The sequence below is a fragment of the Neophocaena asiaeorientalis genome, unplaced genomic scaffold (assembly GCF_003031525.2).
Source record: "Neophocaena asiaeorientalis asiaeorientalis breed wild unplaced genomic scaffold, Neophocaena_asiaeorientalis_V1.1 scaffold336, whole genome shotgun sequence".
Classification (NCBI taxonomy): Eukaryota; Metazoa; Chordata; class Mammalia; order Artiodactyla; family Phocoenidae; genus Neophocaena; species Neophocaena asiaeorientalis.
In genome coordinates, this window is record NW_020174788.1 from 4,596,563 (window position 1) to 4,602,937 (window position 6,375).

Genomic DNA, 6,375 nt, shown 5'->3' on the forward strand with positions numbered 1-6,375 from the left:
ATCCATCCAATGGCAAAAAAATGTTTTGATAATGTCAGATGTTGGTAAGGGTATGGGGAAATATGTGCTCTAACCACTGCTTGTGGGTGCAGCCACTTTGGAGGGTAATTCAGATTGTACAAACCCTGATGCCCTGTGATCCAAGTCATGGGACTCTGCACAAAAAGGAGGGTCCAAGGATGCTTGTTGTAGGATTGTTTCAAAGAGTGAAAAGTTGGGAACAAACTAAAGTTCATCAGAGAGGTATGTCTGAATAAACTGTGATAGATCTGTATCTTGCAAGTTAACAAGAATGAGATGAATTTCTAAATACTGATTGAGAAAGACCCCCAAGAAGTACTGTGTTCAAAAAAAACAAGGTGCAACATCATCATACAGTGTGACTTTTGTGTAAAAACAGAAACAACAAGGAAGTAGGTGATACTATATACACTCGATGGCTACCATTATGTTTATAAATATATAGAAAAAGATCTGAAAGATACATACTGATCTGATACCTAGAAGGACTGGGGGATGGTGGAAAAGGATATTTTAGCTTTATATATTATGTCTTAACTTTTTACCAGGAGAACGTAAGTCTAAATTCAGGCTGCTATAACAAAATAGAATAGAATGGGTAGCTTATAAACAACAAAATTTATTCTCACAGTTCTGGAGGCTCAGAGTGTGAGATCAGGGTGCCAGTATCTTTGAGTTCTGATGAGAACCTCTTCTGGGGTGCATCTGCCCATTTCTTATTGTATCCCTACATGGCAGAAGGAGCTAGCTACCTGTCTGGCCTCTTCTCACAAAGGCACTAATCCCATTCATGAGGGCTCCACCCTCATAATGACCTAAATACCTCTCAAAGATCTCACCTCTAAATACCATCACATTGGGATTAGGATTCCAGCATATAAATTGTGTGTGGGGGACACAGACATTCAGTTCTTTGCAATATTGATTCATTACTTAAGTAGATAGCTTTGAAAGAGCTATACTGAGCCATAATTGTTATATGATAACTTGCTCATAGGGGGCTTCCCTGGTGGCACAGTGGTTGAGAGTCTGCCTGCCGATGCAGGGGACACGGGTTTGTGCCCCGGTCCGGGAAGATCCCACATGCCGCGGAGAGGCTGGGCCTGTGAGCCATGGCCGCTGAGCCTGTGCGTCCAGAGCCTGTGCTCCGCAACGGGAGAGGCCACAACAGTGACAGGCCCGCGTACCGCAAAAAAAAAAAAAAAAAATTGCTCATAGTTAATCTGATAAGTTTGGGTACATGTACACACGTGTGAAACCATCATTATAATCCAAATCATGAACGTGTTAGTCACACTGAAAAGTTTCCTCATGTGACAAAGTTCTGTCCAATGACACAAACAGACATACAGGAAGAAAAGACCTCTTCTTTGTTGAGTGTTGTTTCTACCAATGATGCCTGGAATAGTGTCAGCCAACGTATGACCCAGAGAAAGCATAGTTCACTTTGGAACAAAACCAAAATGCATGAGGATGGCAGATGGGAAAAGTGGGAAGAACCTGGGTTCTTAATTAACTTGCCCTGGAACTACCCTACTTTGGAACTTCTGGTTATAAAGCAGAATAAAGTGTTCTTTATTGTTTAAGCCTATTTGAGCTGGGTGTTCTGTTACTTAGAGCCAAAAAAGCACCCAAAGAGATGTGCTTTGAGAATTAAGGGAGGGTTGGTGTCCTTACCTTAGAAAGGAGAAAATCGGAAATCCAGAGCAAAGGTCATGAGGCAGTCAGAGATGCCTAGCAGAGCAAAGAACTGCTCAAGTTAGGACGTGACATGGGACAGCCAGGAGAGATGGCTAGAACATTTAACCATTCCTCCTGGGTACCCATAACATCACTTGGGAAGATGTGCAGTGGACTTCCTGAAGGCAAGGTAGAAGGGAGCTTGGACTATGGTTATTGGGCATCGAAGAGAAGTGGGACCCCAGACAATTATGGAGCTGGAGGCATCTGGGTTACCCTCGAACACCCTGACTCCCAGTTTCCCCACCTGTTAAAAGCGTATAATAGTTTCCTCCATGACTACCTACAGGGTTATTGTGAGAATGAAGGACAATCTGAGACAAGACAGGAAGGGCTGCAAAAATCAAACACACAACCCAAATGTTCATCTCTACCTTTTGCTTTCTACATGTCAGAGCAAATCTATTGAACCAAGTTGTCTGGATATCTCTGAGAAACTGCTATGTACAGTTTACGAGCCTTGGCTACAAGCAAGCCAGAAGTTTTTCAGAAAGACAGATCCTTCCTTAGACCCACTGGCAACATGTCAGTGAACTTTCTTTCTGTGTTTGGGCATGTGGAGAAGAATGTAAACAGAGAGTATCTGGACGTGTTTGCAGTGTGCCTGTGTGTGTGTGTGTGTGTGTGTGTGTATGTGTGTGTATTTGCATGTACAGGGATAGCAGAGTGCAGCCGAAGCACAGTCAGAATCAGGCAGACTTGAGTGCGAGTCCAAACTCTATTATTTCCCAGCTCCCTGACCTTGAAGACATTCTTTAACCTCTCTGAGCCTCAAGTTCTTCACAAGTAAAATGGGGCTGCTGTGACTTGAAAGCTGAACTTTAAAGTGCTCTGCAGGAACATTAAAAGGATCATACACCATGATCAAGTGGGGTTTATCCCAGGAATGCAAGGATTCTTCAATATACGCAAATCAATCAGTGTGATACACCATATTAACAAATTGAAGGAGAAAAACCATATGATCATCTCAATAGACGCAGAAAAAGCTTTTGACAAAATTCACCACCCACTTATAATAAAAACTCTCCAGAAAGTAGGCATAGAGGGAACTTACGTCAACATAATAGAGGCCATATATGACAAACCCACAGCCAACGTCACTCTCAATGGTGAAAAACTGAAACCATTTCCACTAAGATCAGGAACAAGACAAGGTTGCCCACTCTCACCACTATTATTCAACATAGCTTTGGAAGTTTTAGCCACAGCAATCAGAGATGAAAAAGAAATAAAAGGAATCCAAATTAGAAAAGAAGTAAAGCTGTCCCTGTTTGCAGATACATGATACTATACACAGATAATCCTAAAGATGCTACCAGAAAACTACTAGAGATAATCAATGAATTTGGTAAAGTAGCAGGATACAAAATTAATGCACAGAAATCTCTTGCATTCCTATACACTAATGATGAAAAATCTGAAAGATAAATTAAGGAAACACTCCCATTTACCATTGCAACAAAAAGAATAAAATACCTAGGAATAAACCTACCTAAGGAGACAAAAGACCTGTACGTAGAAAACTGTAGGACACTGATGAAAGAAATTAAAGGTGATACAAAGAGATGGAGAGGTATACCATGTTCTTGGAGAAAAGGCAGTCTCTTCAATAAGTGGTGCTGGGAAAACTAGACAGCTACATGTAAAAGAATGAAAATTAAAACACTCCTTAACACCATGTATAAAAATAAATTCAAAATGGATTAAAGACCTAAATGTAAGGCCAGACACTATAAAACTCTTAGAGGAAAGCATAGGCAGAACACTCTATGACATAAATCACAGCAATATCCTTTGTGACCCACCTCCTAGAGAAATGGAAATAAAAACAAAAATATACAAATGGGACCTAATGAAACTTAAAAGCTTTTGCATAGCAAAGGACACCATAAACAAGATGAAAAGACAACCCTCAGAATGGGAGAAAATATTTGCAAATGAAGCAACTGACAAAGGATTAATCTCCAAAATATACATGCAGATCAATATGAAAACAACAAACAACCCAATCCAAAAATGGGCAGAAGACCTAATTAGACATTTCTCCAAAGAAGATATACAGATTGAAAACAAACACATGAAAAGATGCTCAACATCACTAATATTAGAGAAATGCAAATCAAAACTACAATGAGGTATCATCTTACACCGGTCAGAATGGCCATCATCAAAAAATCTACAAACAATAAATGCTGGAGAGGGCGTGGAGAAAAGGGAACCCTCTTGCACTGTTGGTGGGAATGTAAACTGATACAGCCACTATGGAGAACAGTATGGAGGTTCCTTACAAAACTAAAAATAGAACTACCATACGACCCAGCAATCCCACTGCTGGGCATATACCCTGAGAAAACCATAATTCAAAAAGAGTCATGTACCACAATGGAGATGCTGCACGGAGACCCTCTGCACCCCTGTGAACATGGCTCTGTGAGTGGCGCAGAGCGTGCGGGCCGCAGTCTGCAGCCTGCATGCCATCTCTGTGCCCAATGCGCCCTGCCCGCCACGGCCCTGGGGACTGCGAGCACACGCCATCAGGGCACAGGACACTGGACTGGCTCTGCTGTCGGGTCATAAATTCACAGACACACATGAATGGTTAACAACAGAAAACGGTGTTGGAACAGTGGGAATCAGCAATTTTGCACAGGAAGCTTTGGGAGATGTTGTTTACTGTAGTCTGCCTGAAGTTGGGACAAAATTGAACAAACAAGAGGAATTTGGTGCTTTGGAAACTGTGAAAGCTGACAGTGAACTCTATTCTGCTCTATCAGGAGAAGTAACTGAAATTAATGAAGTTCTAGCAGAAAATCCAGGACTTGTCAACAAATCTTGTTATGAGGATGGTTGGCGGATCAAGATGACACTCAGACCTAGATAAACTAATGAGTTCATATGAGAAAGCATATGAGAAATACATAAAATCTATTGAGGAATGAAAATGGAACCCCTAACTAGTTTAAAACAACTTAAAAAAAAAGAGTCATGTACCACAATGTTCATTGCAGCACTATTTACAATAGCCAGGACATGGAAGCAATCTAAGTGTCCATTGACAGATGAAAGGATAAAGAAGATGTGGCACATATATACAATGGAATATTACTCAGCCATAAAAAGAAACAAAATTGAGTTATCTGTAATGAGGTGGATGGACCTAGACTCTGTCATACAGATGAAGTAAGTCAGAACGAGAAAAACAAATACCATATGGTAACATATATATATGGAATATAAAAAAAAAATTTATGAAGAACCTAGGGGCAGGACAGGAATAAAGACACAGATGTAGAGAATGGACTTGAGGACACAGGGAGGGGGAAGGGTAAGCTGTGACGAAGTGAGAGAGTGGCATGGACATATATACACTACCAAACGTAAAATAGATAGCTAGTGGGAAGCAGCCGCATAGCACAGGGAGATCAGTTGGGTGCTTTGTGTCCACCTAGCGGGGTGGGATAGGGAGGGTGGGAGGGAAACGCAAGAGGGGGATATATGGGGATATATGTATATGTGTAGCTCGTTCACTTTGTTATACAGCTGAAACTAACACAATGATGTAAAGCAATTATACTCCAATAAAGATGTTAAAAAAAATAAATAAAGTACTCTGCAGACATAAGAGTGTATCTGAGATGTGTATGAATGAACCTGCATATGTTATGTGTCTTTCAGTTTGTGTGTGTCAGAGCGGGGGGGGGAGTGGATATGAATAATGTGTGTAGGAGGTAGACAGGTGGGTGTGTATATTTATATATGGGTGGTATATCTGATTGTGTGTTTAGTTAGTGTGTGAGAGGGAGGGAGAGAGGGAGGATGGAAGAGTAAGGGATCTGTAAGAAAGGAAAGGCTGGAGGAAGGAAATTAGGAAGGAAAGCGGGAAACCAGACAATGTGAGACCAGATCTTGCTATTCTTTCCGGAAGCCTCTGCCAGCTCCAAGGATGCAGACTGGAATTGGTTCAGAAACCTCAGGGACTCTCTCTGGAGCCAGTCCATCTGCTGGCTTCTTTCTTCCAGGATCACCTCTCAGCACTTAGAGACATTTCCCAGGAGGCTGGGACTGAGGAAGTGTATGTTCCGAGTGGCAAGGTGCATCTCCTTGGTTCTCCAATAGGTAGGGGGCTACTCTGTCTCTGGGTGCTTTGCCTCATCTGTACCTGAGCCCCTGGGTCACCCCTAAAACCAGGCTCACCTCTGCTTGCTGCCCACAATTTCCTCATCAGCCTGCTTCTCGCTGCCTCCCTTCCTCTGAGCTCTCCCATTCCTCCAGGCCACCCTGCTCATGGCCACCAGGCTTGCACTCATAAGATATAGGGTGCCCCATTGCCCTCTGCCTAGAAAGCTGTTCACAGCTCTGGGCATGACCTGTCCCTCTGATTTTTCAAGCTGGGCTCAAATATCCCCTCCTCAGGGCTTCCCTGGTGGCACAGTGGTCGAGAGTCCGCCTGCCAATGCAGGGGACACGGGTTCGTGCCCCAGTCCGGGAGAATCCCACGTGCCGTGGAGCGGCTGGGCCCGTTAGCCATGGCTGCTGAGCCTGCGCGTCCGGAGCCTGTGCTCCGCAACGGGAGAGGCCACAACAGTGAGAGGCCCGCGTACCACAAAAAAA

The 6,375-nt window shown here is 43.0% G+C and overlaps 1 pseudogene; it reads left to right on the top strand.

Moving 5' to 3' along the window:
• Nucleotides 1-4,186: 4,186 nt before the first annotated feature.
• On the top strand, nucleotides 4,187-4,703 carry LOC112409834 (glycine cleavage system H protein, mitochondrial-like; annotated as a pseudogene).
• Nucleotides 4,704-6,375: the final 1,672 nt, after the last annotated feature.